At 42.6% G+C, this 17,671-nt stretch overlaps 1 protein-coding gene and 1 pseudogene across 4 annotated transcripts in view; both read right to left on the bottom strand.

Annotated features, from left to right (window-relative positions):
* The window catches only part of LOC126284912 (NF-kappa-B inhibitor zeta-like), a 269,508-nt gene that overhangs the window by 160,331 nt on the left and 91,506 nt on the right, over positions 1-17,671 (bottom strand). For all 4 annotated transcript variants that reach the window (XM_049984175.1, XM_049984177.1, XM_049984180.1 and 1 more), the window contains exon 2: positions 11,332-11,404. The gene's annotated coding sequence lies outside the window, so the exon portion shown is untranslated. The remainder of the gene's footprint in view (positions 1-11,331; positions 11,405-17,671) is intronic.
* On the bottom strand, positions 5,559-5,676 carry LOC126285492 (5S ribosomal RNA; annotated as a pseudogene).

The raw sequence follows: 17,671 nt of genomic DNA, 5'->3' as shown, positions 1-17,671 counted from the left end.
TTTTTTCATTTTTAAATATTTATTAAAATGACTCGTGATTATTATTGTTTTCAGTTAACTGGTTTTGATGTAATTTCTTTCATTTTTAATCTTTTGTGTCAATTTTCAACATGGCATTGATTTTTTTATTTGCTCTTATTGTTCTTCCTAACATCCTTTTTTCGTTCCGATTCTGCCTGTGTCGCCTATTCTCTGTGAATAGTTCCATTAAGGAGTGCTCGTCTGACGGTATCCGTCAGCTAGCATAGCAAAACCGAGATATTACAATTCGCTGTTAGGGCCGAAACGGAATTTTTTCTGTCTTGACTTTGCTCGTACAGGTCAGCTGTAATGGTTGTGAGCCCGGAAATTTTTGCTCAGAATATATATATATGAATTAATAGAAAGAAGACTGCACTCAGTCTGGAAATCCAGCCCTTTGCCTACTGTTGCCAATGCTTAACGTTGACAACGCAACGACCACTTTCAGCACGTGCGCTTTGTTATATGATTTTATTCGTTTTTATCATTGCATAGAAAAGTTACTTGGCAGAATTTGTGTATTTTATGAGTCTTGTTGTCTCCTGTTTTTTATCCATAAACAGTCTGTTGACAATCAATCGCCGGGCGAAACAGACAGCTGCATTTTGAAATGCTTTCGTAATTACTGATGGGAGAAAATAAAGTAGTCATGATACAACCTCCACTGACAATGTCATTTTCTTCTTCGTGCATGTGTTAGAAGGTGATGGGACAAACGCTAACTAATAAGAACTTTCAAAATTTGTAAGTGTATTTGCTATAGCAACTAATGGTATAATTACCGCAGTTAGGTGTTTCCCTTTGTCGTGAACGATTTTTCTGTATTTTGCTCCCCTTGTAGCAGAGACAGAAAAAAAACTCCCTATCGAATTCGGCAAGCAAGAGTTAGGAAGGTCAGTGTTTAATCTCCCATCGACAGAAAGGTCATTCGCCATACGGCATACATAAGGCGCTGATAGCAACAAATATTTATGTTTGCAGCTGCTTCACGATAACGACAACTGAAGATATCAGAAACAGCTGACAGTTTAAGCACATCAGAAGAGATCGTAAGATGCATATAAAACCGAGTGAAAGCTTTGTGTACGATGCGTGCCACATTCTGACTGGATCAAATATGAAATGAACACAAGAAGCGTCTGGAGAATTTTCAAGAGAAACCAACCGATTTCTTGCGAGACGTGGTTGTCAAATACACTAAAGTCATAAGGTATCTCCTAATACAGTTTCGGACCTCCATTTGCTCAGCGTAGTGCAGCAGGCTGACGTGTCATGGACTCAACAAGTTGTTGGAAGTCCCCTGCAGAAATATTGAGCCATGTTGCCTCTACATGGCGATCATAATTGCGAACGTGTTGCCGCTGCGCGATTTTGTGCACGAACTGACCTCTTGATTACGTCCCATAAACGTTCCGTGGAATTCATGTCGGGCGATCCGGGTGGCCAAATGATTCGCTCGAACTGTCCAGAATGTTCTTCAAACCAATCACGAACAATTGCGGCCCGGTGACTTGGGGCATTGTCATCTATAAAAATTCCATCGTTGTTTCAGCAACCGAGTGATTAAAAAGTCGGTATAAATTTGAAAACTGAATAAATCACGGAATAATGTAGATAGAGGTACAAATTGACGCACTTGCTTGGAATGACATGAGGTTTCACTAGAACCAAAACACTACAAAAGTTCAAAAAATGTCTGGCAGATGGCGCTTCATCTGATCAGAATAGCAATAATTAGCATAACAAAGTAAGACAAAGCAAAGATGAGGAAATGCTCAATATGTCCACCATCATTCCTCAACAATAGCTGTAGTCGAGGGATAATGTTGTGAACAACACTATAAAGCATGTCCGGAGTTATGGTGAGGCATTGGCATCGGATGTTGTCTTTCAGAGATGTCGGTCGATCACGATACACTTGCGACTTCAGGTAACCCCAAAGCCAATAATCGCACGGACTGAGGTCTGGGGACCTGGGAGGTCAAGCATGACGAAAGTAGCGGCTGAGCACACGATCACCACCAAACGACACGCGCAAGAGATCTTTCACGCGTCTAGCAATATGGGGTGGTTCTAATAAAACCCCATGTCACTGCAAGTATGTGTGTCAATTTTTACCTCTCTATCTACATTATTCCGTGGTTTATTAAGTTTTCAAATTTATACTGACTTTTTCATCACCAGGTACATCTACATCATACTCCGCAAACCACCTTACCGTGTGTGGCGGAGGGTACTTTCGGTGCCACTACTCGTATTATCCCTCAGCCCTGTTCCGCTCGCGAATAGTGCGTGGGAAGAATGACTGTCGGCAAGCCTCTGTATTGGCTCTAATTTCTCTAATTTTCGGATCGCGGTCAATCCACGAGATAAATGTGGGGGGAAGTAATATGTTGTCCGACTCCTCCTGAAAAGCGCTGTCCCGAAAATTTAATAGTAAATCTCTCCGTGATGCACAACGTCTCTCTTGTAACGTCTGTCAGTGGAGTTTGCTTAGCTTCTCTGTAACGCTCAGTAGCCAGCTAAACGATCTCTTGACGAAACGGACCAATCTTCGTTTGACCTTCTCTATTTACTCTACTTCTCTATCTCCTCTATCAGTACTACCTAATAGGGATCCCATATAGATGAAAAATAGTAAAGAATCGGGCGAACAAGTGCCGTATAAACCACTTCTTTCGTAGATAAGTTATATTTCCTTCTTCCGATGAATCTGAGTCTGCTGTCTGTTTTTCCCACTGTCTGTTTCATGTGGTCATTTCACTTAAGGTCGCTCTGGATAGTTACGCCTAGATATTTTACGGCAGACGCTGTCTCCAGCTGTTTGTCATCAGTAGCGTAGCTGTACAGTAGTGGATTTCATGAGGTTCATGAATGGTTGCAGATGGTCTCCAAGTAGCCGAACATTACCATTTCCAGTTAATGATCGGTTCAGTTGCACCAGAGGACCCAGCCCGTTCCGTGTAAACACAGCCGACACCATTATGGAGCCACGACCAGCTTCCATAGAGCGTTGTTGATAAATTTGAAGCACGGCTTCGTGTGGTCTGTGCCACAGTCGAGTCTTACCCTCAGCTCTTACCAACTCAGATCGGGAGTCAACTGACCGGGCCACTGTTTTCCCGTTCTCTAGCGCCCAACCGCTATGGTTACGGGAGCGCGACGTCGTGCTGTTAGCAAAGGCACCAGCGCCGGTCGTCTGCTGCCACAGCCCATTAATGCCAAATTTCGCCGCACTGTCCTAACGTCCCACACTGATTTCTACGGTTACTTCACGCAGTGCTGATTCTCTGTTAGCACTGACAAGTCTACGCAAACGCCGCTGCTCTCGGTCGTTAAGTGAAGACCCTAGGCCTCTTCTCCGTCCGCGTTCAAAGTCTATTAACTCCGGTCGTACGGCCAAAATCACGTCGGCAACCTTTTCATATGAATCACCTGAGTACAAATGACTGCTCCGCCAATGCACTGCCCTTTTATAACTTGTGTACGCGATACTAACGTCATCTGTATATGTGCGTATCGACATCCCATGACTTTTCTCATGTCAGTGTATATCCGCATAGAAATATATTTGGAAGTTTAGGCACTTCGGGTTGGTCGCCACATGCCACTCAGAAACACAAACAATAACGATAAATCACAATAAAACGAATTTAAAAGTTTCACCGACAGACAGTGTACCCGACTGGCTCCTATCGTAATCAGTTACCACAGCTTACAGGGCAAATATTCGATACGAGAAACATAATTAAAAAAAAGCATAATCCTGATAAATAAAATAAGAAAGCGGACCATACAGCATCGCGAGATAAGAACAGGAATCGGCAATTACATAAAAGTTCTGTTTCGGCTATTTCACTCGCTGTGATGAATTTTGATATTTCTCGAACCTACCGTTTTAATGTAACTCGTATTCACAAGGACCGAAGTAAAAAGGATGAAAATGGGAACGGATGCTTGAGGTCTCTCTCTTAAACCCGTCGGATACAAGAGAACCAGGATCTCCTAACCGCAGACGTTATTGTGTCGGACAGCTCAAACTCTGGAAAACCACAACTAGCTAGAACCACCTCCAAAAGCTATCAATGTCTTGCCCCCTAGACACCCAACACTCGTGTTCATGTATACACAGCATGTTGGAGCATAACTTTAAGTCTTAGTCATCTTCCACATTCACATTCATACTCTGCAAACCACTGTGAAATGCGTGCCAGAGATTGCTTATTACTGTACCAGTTATTAGGGATTCTTCCAGTAAACAAGCACTGCTGAAGAGCGTTTTTTTTAAATAATCAATAAAGAGCAACATCTGTAGACGTGATGTCTAAAATTATTCATCTAGTTCCATAGTCGCGAGGAATTATTGCTTAAATGCCAGACTGCTTGTCTTCACGGTCCGTACGGCAGCGAGACGAAGGGTATCGTAGTATATTCCTAGATTCCTCAATTGTCCTTGAAACTTGAGGTAAAGGGGCTTTGGTGCTATAGCTGGCCTCTATCCTCAAGCGTCTGTCAATTCAGCTTCATCAGCAGCTACGTGACTCTCTCTGTGCCATAAGACGAACAAGCATGTGGCCATTCTTGCTGCCCTTCTTCGTGTGTGATCGACAGCACCCCAATAGTATCCAAACACTTGAGCAATGTCCTAGAATAGTTCATGGGAGTGTTATGTAGGCTGATTCAATTGTCAAATATGTCACCCGCTTTTCCTACGACCGAACGTCTGTCATACTTCCGTTTCATAACCCCCATAAATTGCTACGTCCAGGTATTTGTACGAATTGACTGATACCAATTCTGAATCGTCGGTCATAGGATACTACGTCTTTTAGTGACGTGGTATTTCTTGACATTTAAAGCAAGTTGCCTCGTTCACCACTTTGGAGTGTTCTCAAGATGTCTAAATGTCTCGGCAACTTTTTTTCCTGGCTGTACTTCATTACGGACAAACGCATGATATGAGAAAAGTCCGAGTTTACTGTTAATATTTTCTGCCAGGTCATTAATATACTGCACGGACGGCAAATGTCCCATCACACTTTCCTGTGGCACGCCTGAAATTACTTCTACATCGGTCAGTGACTCTTCATATAAAGATAAAAAGATTCGTTCTCCCTAGCAAGAAGTTATCAGTTGAATAAGGATACCACGGAGGGGAGGTGGTCAGCTTGTTCGCGATTACGGAGAGGAGAAACGCTCTCCACGCTGCCAATTCGTAGAAAGTGCTTCCGAGGGCAATGAAAAATGAAAGGGTAAGCCAATTGAAAGCTGGACAGGGCTAACTCTGGAGACGAGCATTTATCGCAAAATAAATAAATAGAAAACTTTACTCCGTCAGAACAGGCCATGAAGACCCAACGGGACCGACCGACCGCCGCGTCATCCTCAAACCACAAGCGTCACCGGATGTGGATGTGGAGGGGCATGTGATCAGCACACCGCTCTCCTGGCCGTATGTCAGTTTACGAGACCGGAGCAGCTACTTCTCAATCAAGTAGCTCCTCAGTTTACCTCACAAGGGCTGAGTGCACCCCGCTTGCCAACAGCGCTCGGCAGGCAGGATGGCCACCCATCAAAGTGCTGGCCCAGCCCTTCAGCGCTTAACTTCGGTGATCTGACGGGAACCGGTGTTTCCACTGCGGCAAGGCTGTTGGCTGCTGTACACTTTAATTCATGTAGAACGTCTGAAATGGGGCATCTCATTGGTTGCCCCCGTTTGGTGAAGGGGAATGAACAGAACTGTTCAAACCTGGATCGCCTTCAGCTTTATTTATTCTTCTGCGTCTTTCGCCTATTCGACGTGCGCCTGCAGTAGCCTCACACACAAACAAAAGGCAAGGGTGTGTGTGTGTGTGTGTGTGTGTGTGTGTGTGTGTGTGTGTGTGTGTACGCGCGCTCGATTCAGTTCAAACCAATACAGAAGCCTGCGCGCTATTCCATTGTTCACAGCATCCGTGTTGCTAGCTGCAGTTGCTGCTGCCGCAGCTAGTATTCGGTTTTGCCAAAGACGAAAACGCACAAGGAGGCGCTAGTGCTCAGTAAATAAACGCCTCTTGCGGGATAATATACGAGCGAGCGAGGTGGCGCACTGGTTAACACATTGGCCTCGCACTTTGAAGGACGGTGATTCCAATCCGTGCCAGAGCATCCATATTTGGGTTTCCCGTGATTTCCCTACATCGCTGCACGCAATACCACGATGGCTTCTCTGAAAAGAGCACGGCCGATTTCATTCCACATGTCCTTGTAATTCTAGTTTATGGTTCGCCTCTAATGATCACGCTTCCCGTGAGCCGTTAAACTCTAGTCTTGTGTCTGGTAGCAGACATAAAGGTGGCAAGTAATATGATGCTGTTTAAACACTTTACTCGTATGTCTGAGAATGATTCCTAAAATCATACTTTACCTCGTTGGACCTCAGAATGCAAAGGAAAATATAAAATACAGGGACCCTATACCAGTGGCAAAAAGATTAGATCTGATCGATTTCATGCGACTGGTGACAATTACCCCAAGATTCATGTCCAGTTCAAGGTACCTACTGCATCGATGTCTGATACTATACCAGAAGCTTGCCAGGGTCTTGTGAAATACCAGGAAAGCAACATTAAGATAAGCTGATTACCATTTAGCGTTTCTTTCTATCGAAGAAAGACCTACTAGAATTGAGGAAAGTGGCTCTTTCAAGAACCAGAACTACACCCCAGAATCATCCCACTTCTTAAACATGAATAAATCACGAACACGAACGAATGTTTCTTATTATATTCAGGATTGGTTTTGTTATTGACATTTTGTAAGTATTAGTGAGCAACTCTGGAGACTCATTTCCTTTCATTCTACTTTTACAATCTGCGAAATTAACGAACGACAAACAATGAAATGCACCAACGACAAACAATGAAATGCACGATTACGAGTTATAAATGTTTTTCATCGGCCGCGTGGTCTGTGGCGCCTTGCCACGGTTCGTGCGGCTCCTCCCGTTGGAGGTTCGAGTCGTCCCTCGGGCATGGCTGAGTGTGTGTTGTCCTTAGTGTAAGTTTGTTCAAGTTAGATTAAGTAGTGTGTAAGCCTAGGGACCGATGACCTCGCTGTTTGGTCTCCTGCCACAAACCAACGAAACTTCCGTCGGCTTATTGTAAGTTTTTATCGTGATCTTTCACGAAGGTACGCTTAACCGCATGATTGTATATGCGAAATATCTTGGAAGCATTCACAGTGCGATGAATTTTCCGTAATCACCATTGTACTTGTTTACTGATGGGTGTGTGTGATGTCCTTAGGTTAGTTAGGTTTAAGTAGTTCTAAGTTCTATGGGACTGATGACCACAGCAGTTGAGTCCCATAGTGCTCAGAGCCATTTGAAACTTTTTTTTTTTTTTTTTTTTTTTTTTTTTTTTTTTTTTTTTTTTTTTTTTTTGAGAAGCCGCGCAAACCGTGGCAAGACGCCCTAGACAGCGCGGCGTGTATATGATTCCCACAGCGGCCACGGAAGGCTAATATCAATACAGAGGTCCGGTAATAGCTGTCCGTCGCTCGCCATGGCTGGGTGTACCCTTACTGACATGTTCTCAGATCTAGAAGTCTTCGTCAACGATATGTTGAAAGTGGCCTTAAACCCCACACACTTTCGGTAATAAAACCTCTAATTCAAAGCCACATTGTTTTCACAGTAATAAGACGAAAACTGTGATTGCTGAATCGAATTTTGCAGATACGCTTTTCAAATGGCATTTCATCTGAAAACTTTCGTGGACAAGTTAAAGTAATGTTCCGCGGCCTAGCTGTCCTTACTGGATGAAAAGGCTTAAGCACATTTGAAAGAAAATAAAAAAAAAAACAATAAAGACCTGGAACAACAGTGGTGGTGCTTCATGAAATTGACTTCCATCGCTCGTCCGTCATTTTCTCGCATAGCGGTGACGGACGACGGATATCTGGAAGTGTTCAACATTTTGGGCGGCCATTAATTTCTTAGTGGAGTCAACCTGCGCAGCTTTCGTTCTTGCAGCAAGACGAATTTCGCAAATTATGGTAGCTACTGGCGGCAATTTCTGTTTTCCACTTGACTTACCAAAGTGGGCCATTCAGATGACTTGTCCGAAGCTCACATCTGACACCTCACTACTTTTTTCCCAAAGGAAAAAAGTGGGTTGCTGGAATGTATCGCACAACATGTTGTGATCGACATTGACAACTGTTGTGTATATAGTTCCGCGTAGTCTGCGCGTACACAACTTTCCCACTAGAGCGCGCCCCGCCAAGCACAACAGCGCAGGTGCAGCGCTAGTCCGTCTCCGCACTACGAGATGGCGCTGTCGTAGAGACCGACCAAATTCTGCTTCCTCCGATCCGCGTATTAATATGTAACGCAGCCAGTGAGATTGCTGCTAACGTAGAACATTTTCTCCTCGCGGATCACACTCGCGAGGTGATACATGAACGTGCGAAATACTATAACGAGTGTACAGACCTCCGATTAGTCAGTCTGCAGTTGTCTGTACCATTTGTCTGTAACAGTCTAAAGTCAAGTTTCAGTCTTCGCCTAATAAGATTACCATATTCTGTACATAGCCATGAAGATAAATGTACAGACACTTTTGTCAAGTATCAGAGATAGATGTGAGAATAAGATTAACGTACCAATACCAAAGGAACTTCAGAGAGTCAATTGTAAATAACACCCAGAACCAAGAAGTAATTTTTATGCTTGTTATTATTTTAATAAATGTGTGTGAAAATTAATCAAGTTCTGTTTAAAGTTGGTCGCCGTCAATCTGCTACTCTAAGCGTGCCAGTGACATTTCTATCGTCTGACCTAGAGGCAGAAGATAAACACGCCACGATAAGACCACGAGACATATTGCTGACACTCGCTTACTTCGTTAGAGCGACGAGTCAAATAATCTGATGGTGTGTGTACTGAAGGTCTTACAGTACGCACACCACAACAACATATAACCCAACAAGGGCGACAGCAATTCCGGGCAATGTGGCGGTACAATCATGATTAACTCGAAGGGGAACAGAAACCAGGTAAACTTGGGTATATTTCATAGTAGAACTGTACTGCGTGCTAGTGAAATAGAAATTACATGTTTGTGTACGGGTCACGAAGTTTCATTGGCACATCTGTGCAAGTATTATCTATGACGATATCGCGTTCTTCATCAGCTGTAACTTGAAATATGTAATCATCCACGTCCTTTACTGCGATCTACCGCTTTCGTTCAAAGTCTGCGGCAGCAGTTGCAGCTTTTCACATTTTTTATATAAAACTGTTGAACATCGTATAGTCAGAATAAACTGTTTCAGAAGTCCTGGTTGATTGCAGTAAAATTACACACTATTACTTTGCCAGCTCTGATTCACAAAACAGGGCGCGAATCGACATCTCATTTAAACAAAATATTAGTGCTATGGCAAGGAAAGCGTTTCTGAAGAAGAGAAATTTGTTAACATCGAATATAGATTTAAGTGTTAGGAAGTCATTTCTGAAAATATTTGTTTGGAGTGTAGCCATGTATGGAAGTGAAACATGGACGATAACTAGTTTGGACAAGAAGAGAATAGAAGCTTTCGAAATGTGGTGCTACAGAAGAATACTGAAGATAAGGTGGATAGATCACGTAACTAATGAGGAGGTATTGAATAAGATTGGGGAGAAGAGAAGTTTGTGGCACAACTTGACTAGAAGAAGGGATCGGTTGGTAGGACATGTTTTGAGGCATCAAGGGATCACAAATTTAGCATTGGAGGGCAGTGTGGAGGGCAAAAATCGTAGAGGGAGACCGAGAGATGGGTACACTAAGCAGATTCAGAAGGATGTAGGTTGCAGTAGGTACTGGGAGATGAAGAAGCTTGCACAGGATAGAGTAGCATGGAGAGCTGCATCAAACCAGTCTCAGGACTGAAGACCACAACAACAACAGTGCTATTGCTTAGTTTTTTCCCAAAAATATTATTTTCTGAAGTTATGTTCAGCTGTTTTCACTTGTATACTTAACCTGTTGCCACGTTGCAAAACACATTTTTGCAGTCGAACATATTTTTCTACATTTACATATATACTCTGAAAATCATTGTGAATTGCGTGGTAGAACGATGTTTGCTGTTGTGCCATATATTCAGGTTACTTCCTGTTCCATACATGGATGGGCCATGGGAAAAGCAGCTGCTCTACGCGTCTGTATGATCCGTCATTTGCCTAATTTTATCTGCACCATCATGTGGAATCGATACTTAGAGGCTCAAGAACAAGCATAGTTTCTGGCCTGAATGCCGGTTGCTGGAGTTTTCTGAGCAGCATGATATGTCCTACATATTCAGGTATAGGCGGTACAAGTGTTTTGTGTACATACTCTTTTGCAGACTGACAGTCTGTCTAGAGTTCAGGTATTTAAAATTAAGAAATGTTTCTTATAGCTAACTGTTGATAGGTAACTGTTCCTCATTAAAATAATTCGAGAATTAAAAAAACAACATAAACAAAATGTTTTCATCAAGGTGAGCTCAGACTGTTTTTCTGCAATCACGGATCAATCGGGAGAAAAGACATGAGTGCAACTGCACTATCGGCAGTGTTTACGCCGACCGCACACGAAGCTGGAATCGTGTCCGAAATCTACGACACTCGGCGCAAAACAGGCCGGTGACGCTGCCAATGAAGATGGAGAGGTAGTCACTAATGGCCCCGCCCTCAACGGGGAAAATAGTATCCTTCCGCGCCCCTTTATTAAATCGGCGCAAGCAACGATTTGGTGGAAGACGTCACAAACACTGGAAGACTACCATCGTTGCTAGCGCCACCATCAACAGTTACTATAAGCGACTAATAAGCCGAACCAAGGGCAGTAAGCAGTTAGACGAACACTGTAAATGCTACGGGTGGATTACGATTGCCGCTGACAACTTGAGGCTACGTGTGAGTACTGTAAAGTGTGTAAATTTTACCAGTGCAGCTGTATGTCTTTGTATATCTAGTATAAAGTCCTACCCTGTATCCGCTGCCTACAACTGCTGAGACATCAAAAAATGGTTCAAATGGCTCTGAGCACTATGGGACATAACATCTGAGGTCATCAGTCCCCTAGAACTTAGAACCACTTAAACCTAACTAACCTAAGGACATCACACACATCCAGGCCCGAGGCAGGATTCGAACTTGCGGCTGTAGCGGTCGCGCGGTTTCAGACTGAAGTGCCTAGAACCGCTCGGCCACATCGGCCGGCGACACATCAGTCGAAGACATTTTTATACATTTTTATCATTATTTGCTACACTTCTACTGTAAATAACAGAACTCACCAATGTGCAGTGGAATGCGGCTGAGCCTTGCCTCACGAGGAAGTTTGCAAGGGCAAGATGAACACTTCTCGATCTGAAACACAGGTGACGTTGATATCAATGAAATCTAGTTGGTAAATGTTGATAAAAACCTAAGTCAACTTAGTATGGGGTATAATTTTGTTCATTGAGCTTTTCGAACAACTCGTGCTGTACAGTAAATGTTTCGTTCAAACGTCTAAAATACAACGCCGTGCCGTTCTCTTGTTTTGAGCACTTTAATGCCATTTAATTGAAAATTATTTACGTGTAAATTTTCAACTGTAAAATAGGGATCGGAAGGTATCTGACGTGTCCGAACTGATTTACAAGTTGATAAAAATAAAGAGCTCCCAAAACTGGTGCCATATATGGAAACATCCGGACAGTGAACAACTGACATTAGAAGACGTTTGAATTAGTTATTCGGAGATGAAGCGGCTTGTACGGGATAGAGTAGCGTGGAGAACTAGAGAGAAAGAGTTCGTTGTGTTTTATAGTAAGACTTAATTAAGAGAAAGCTTTGGACAAAATGAGTGTCGCGTTTGTACAGAGTACGCTTGCAATCTGGAGCCGAGCGGCTCATATGACGCTCGCAATCACGTTGTTCGCAAATGTACACATTGGTCGCGAGCAGCTCCTGAGCCGTTAAGGGAGAGGCATCTGTTGCAAGTTTTTCCGGTGAGCAAAAAGGGAACCTTAGCAGCAGCGTTTTCAGATTGAGTTTCCGAAATTCCTCCATAGCAGGCAAAATAATTCCCATTTCGGCAACTTTTCTCCCAAATATGTTAAACCTATCCAGTCCTTTAAACTATTATTTGCTATCGGTGTTAGCAGCTTTAAGAGATTGAATTTTGCATTATAAACCAAAATTTTTAAATTGTAAATAAGAAGAATAGCCTGACCGCAAAAATGAAAAACCTGCCACATTTGCTTGCTTCGCACTTTTTTCATAGTTTTATTGATTTTCCATTACCGCACTTCGCAACTGGACGCCTCTGTGCATTACCCTGCAGTAAACGTATAAAACATGTGCCTGTGTTTTTTACTTACACTTCCTGAATCCTCTACACCGCCAATCCGTCATTACCTTACGTTTAATAACAACAAATTATATCAAGGACGACGCATTTTCGAGAGATCCACAATAGCTGAAACACCATGCATTCATAGGACATACGTTACAACATAAAACCAATCAAATACAAGCTTCAACTAAAATGACGAAATCCAGTATGGCTTGTTCTCAGAAGTCAATACGAACACGAAAGTCGATAGAGATCCTAAACGGTCGAAACTGGAGATGTGATGTCACGGAGAGGTATCAGCCTGCTGAACCTGTATACGTCTTCCACAAAAGGAAAGGTATATCGACTGATTTGAAGAGAGAGTGACGTCTAGTGGATATCTAAGAAACTATGTGTCGTTCGAACTAAAATATCAGAGATGGGATTAGTAGTGACGCTAGGAAAATAAAATACTTTCCAATTTTCACAGTACCGAGATTTTGCTCCAAAAAAATTTCCTCAAGATTTCTATTTCTCCAAAAGTTGTTCCAAAAAAGTTTCCCCAAAACTGCGAAAAAAACCAATCTGGAGTCGCTGATTGGGAAGGATGAGTTAAACTATTAATTACGAATAATAGATTACAAAATTCCATTTCCAGTCAGGTAATACGTTCCGCAAACCTTTTAGCTATTTAATTGGTGCCACATAGGCCGTGCCAGTGAAGTCAGCGAAACAGTTCGCTTTACGACAGCACTTTGTATGTGAGTTGACAAACTTATTGTCTGATGCCTTAGCTCCGGATGTTTTTCTCCGGTTACTCAACAGTAGTTGTGAAACTGTTTGACCACAAGTATTGCGCTGTGCAATTTTGTTACTTTCGTCTCTTCCAGAACAATACCACACAAAAATAATGAGATTTCAGTCTTTCATTCATTGTTGAATAACAATGCAACTATACACAAAACTGAATCTAAATTAAGAATTTTTCACTTCTCTACATCGTGTCACGTTTGTATAATACCCAACGTCAGGACTGCAGCCAATAACGCATAACACACACGGACCTGCAAACGTGTCACGGCCACCACGTTGGAACTGCGGCGCTGGGTCGAACGACTCTGCTCTGACAGCTTCGTTAACCGTTAACGGCCGCGCAGGGTTAGCCGAGCGGTCTCAGGCGCTGCAGTCATGGACTGTGCGGCTGGTCCCGGCGGAGGTTAGAGTCCTCCCTCGGGCATGGGTGTGTGTTTGTCCTTAGGATAATTTAGGTTAAGTAGTGTGTAAGCTTAGGGACTGATGACCTTAGCAGTTAAGTCCCATAAGATTTCACACACATTTCAACATTTGAACCGTTAACGAAGGAAAGAGTATGTTCCAAGCTCGGGGACTAGTACGTTTGCAGCGTGTAACAGCTAAGAATGATACTGATACGTGAAAAATTAATGAAATGTTAACGGCGCAAAAATGTTGTAATATCGGCTGTACGCAACTCATTGCTATCTAAAACCGAGGCAAATAACGATAGTTCGCTTTTCTGTGAGTGAATTCTACCCTATAAAAAGTTTAATACAGTAAAGGGTGGAACGTTTCGTTTGCTTACTCGTAGTAGGCATGACTATTAGTGCTATTTTAATAGTTCGATAATTATTGGCACATCTGGCTGTGAATACTGAACTTCTAAAAATGTGTGTTCATGGCACAACCAAGAATCGAAATGGGCCTCTAAATTCACTCACACGGAAACCATGCCCCAAAACTACATTTTCATCTGTTACAGTTGGTAGGTTTTTTAAATTAAAATACAGAACATAGGTACGTTTGAACATTTTATTTCGGTTGTTCCAATGTGAACTTATCATTTCTGAGAACGCTTGCTGTTACAGCGTGATTACCTGTAAATACCACACTAATGCAATAAATGCTCAAAATGATGTCCGTCAACCTCAATGAATTTGGCAATAAGTGTAACGACATTCCTCTCAACAGCGAGTAGTTCGCCTTCCGTATTTTTTTTTAATGCTATTTTTTGAGCTATAGCAGTGCCATCTAGCGGGCCAACCATAGCGCCATCTGGTTTCCCCCTTCAAGTTAGACTTGTTTCTTTTTTTGTAGTTTTTTCGTTTGATGCTTATTTCGTGAGATATTTGGCGCGGTCACTGTCAATGGACCACTCTGTATATTACAGGGCTTTATCAGAACACGCAAAGCATCTATGACTACTTACTCTTTCTGTTCTTCCAGTGCTCTTTTATTCGTTCGCTAAAGGCCCTCTTTCTTTCTTCGGTCCTCTTGGGTCTTTGGGCCTAAGTGCTGTCTTCTCTGACAATACTTCCCATTTGTGTGTTTCTGTCCATAGACTTTTGTCCATGATGTTCGCTGAATCTACCTGTGTCTTTTCCAGATCAATTTTGACTTTGCCATCCAAGGTGTAGTGGTTTTGAGCCTCAGTATGTATGTAGCGAGTCTGGTCCGTGGATGTCTGCCAATGTAGCCGTAAAATTTTAGTCGCCTTTTCTTATGACCGCTGCGAGATTGGACACCTTCTCTGTGGTGTCTCTGGAGTGAAGTCTGTGTCCTTCGTCTGTGAGTTTTGGTCCACTAATTTTCCTGATAATTTTTCTTTCCTCAGTGAGGATCTTCTCTAGGTCGCCTTTGGTGTGTAGCGTTAGTGTCTCGCAGCCGTATACCACCTCAGGTTTGATTACAGTATTGTGCTGACGCATATTGATGGATGTGGATAGATGTTTTTTGTTGTAGATACCCTGTGTTTTGTAGAAGGCTCTCTTGATTTTCAGTAACGTGGTGTTCTGCGTGATTTTCTCCTTTCCTGTCGGTTCGACGCACTTCCCCTAGGTATTTAAATGTGTTACTCTGTTTATCTCGCCATATTTTGTGTTCAAATTCAGTATGTTGAATTTCGAGGAGAAGAACTCTGTTGTTTTTTGGAAGGAGATCTTTAGCCCTACTTTTACTGCGCAACCTTTGAGTAGTTCTACTGTCTGATTGCTGTGGTTTCTCTTTCTGCAAGTAGTGATATATACAAGTTGGGCTGGGGAATACTGAATTAAATGACTAAATCCACTGTACAAGACTTAACTTCGGCGCCGATTACAAAAACTACCATTTGATTTTAATGGAGTTTTAACCGTTTTAATCTGCCCTTGCTTTGACCATTGTTTTGTTGAATTACAAAAGGAATTCTTCTACATGAAACCTTGCAAGAGTAAAACAATAGCTGCCATATGCCTCAAAAGTTCTGTGGATTAACAGTACAGGCGAAAAAAAAAACACCACGCGAGATGCAGCAGTGGGTGGGACAATGGTCTGGCATTCACGAGCACTGGCTCTCACGACTTAGATTTTCAGTGATTTCCATAAATCGGTTACGGTGGATGTTAGAATGGTTCTTGTGAAAAGAACGTAGCAACTTTCTGCCCCCATCCTTCCCTATCCGGACGTGTACTCTGTCTCGATGTTGACGGGATGTTAAAACCCCAGCAGAAGTGAAGCCGTTTATCCACGGCGTGCGCATTTCGTTACGTAACACCGCAGCTGCTGTGAAGCAGAGGGCAGGCAAGGCCGCCTCGAGAAAATGGAAGCCTGAGCCGCTGCAGGCACTGTACTCGTTATGTTGGGGTCACGCATTCCCGTGCAGCTGCTTTCAGGTACTGTGTTCAGCTGGTGCAGTACCGTCTCTCACGTGAATATCTCAGCACGTGAGTTCCAAATCACATGCACGCGTCCACTGCCATCGTCAAGGCAGATTGCGTCAACGAAGGAACAGTTTCATTTACCCATAAAATTTATCACAGGGTTAATGGAGTCATTTCTAATAATAGTTATCCATGTACTAACTGAACCGGACGCGGTCACTCGCTAACGCTAGTGAGTGACCCAAACCGAGTGACATGTACACAACAGGTGGGCCAAACAGCTATTAGGAGTATACGTATCACCGTTACAGTTATTTTCTTATACCATTTACTTTTGGCAGTTATTTTTACTGCAGAATTCGCCACGCGGGAGAACAGTTAAGTAACTAGGTAGGTGAAATCCATCAGTTTAATTGATGAGCATAATTAAAACTGCGGGTATTGCGACCTGGCAGGAATCTCAACTGAATCGCTTCATAACCTTAGCTGAGTAACTGTCCACTACATTTCAGTTGATCTTTGATGAGTTATCGGTGTTTCATGTTAGATGTACATAAGTAATCGGTTGCTATCAGAAATTATCGAAGCTGGTGCAGAAAGTTTACTCAATTTTTCCACAGCACTATTTCAAGTGAAATGTTAAAAGACGTGCTTTAGCAAGTCTGTACTAATATACAAGTTGAATACTGCAAGCAACGAAGCTGCTCACTTATTGCAATAACTGAAGGGCCACGAAATACAACACAAAAATAAACGTAATGTGATATATTCGCTTACTCTATCACGTGTTATTCTGTTTGATAAAACTGAGAGTCAAGTTTTATGTGAGGTTTGAAAAACTGCTCGATTTCTGCAAAATTTCTTTAGCTACTGGCAGTCTTACTTTTTTAGTGTGAGAATAACTAATTAATTTCTCCAAGCCTTCCGTGACTTCATCTCTTACGTTTAGCATTATTTACAATACTTTTTTAAAAAGAACTAAAAAGTATAAAATAATTTCTCCTAGCCCCTTACAGATTCCTAACCCCTTACAAATAGTCCTCAAAATTTGTTCTCGTGAATTTTTAGTAGCCGTAACAATACTTGTAAAAATGAAACGAAATACGTGGGGTGCATGTAATAGATAGCGGATACATTAATATTTCAACAGTCACCAACAATTTTATTCCGAGCTGTCTAAGGCACTGCAGTCATGGGCTGTGCGGCTGATCCCGGTGGAGGTTCGAGTTCTCCCTTGGGCATGGGTGTGTGTGTTCGTCCTTAGGATAATTTAGGTTAAGTAGTGTGTAAGCTTAGGGACTGATGACCTTAGCAGTTAAGTCCCATAAGATTTTACACACATTACATTGCAACGGGCTCTGAGCACTATGGGACTTAACTTCTGAGGTCATCAGTCCCCTAGAACTTAGAACTACCTTAACCTAACTAACCTAAGGACATCATACACAGCCATGCCCAGGGCAGGATTCGAACCTGCAACTGTTTCGGTCGCGCGGTTCCAGACTGTAGAGCCTAGAACCGCTCGGCCACTCCGGCCGGCACATTACAATACAATTTAATTCCATTGCGAATGATATGAAATGTGTGTTTATTGTGAACGACAGCTACTCTGTACGCTCCTGAGTATTATCTTCTGCATGCGCCCCTTGTTTTTCTTATTGT

This window comes from Schistocerca gregaria, chromosome 8, assembly GCF_023897955.1.
Source record: "Schistocerca gregaria isolate iqSchGreg1 chromosome 8, iqSchGreg1.2, whole genome shotgun sequence".
Taxonomy (NCBI): Eukaryota; Metazoa; Arthropoda; class Insecta; order Orthoptera; family Acrididae; genus Schistocerca; species Schistocerca gregaria.
Note: the sequence above shows the minus strand (reverse complement) of the source record. Positions and strands in the feature narration are given on the sequence as shown.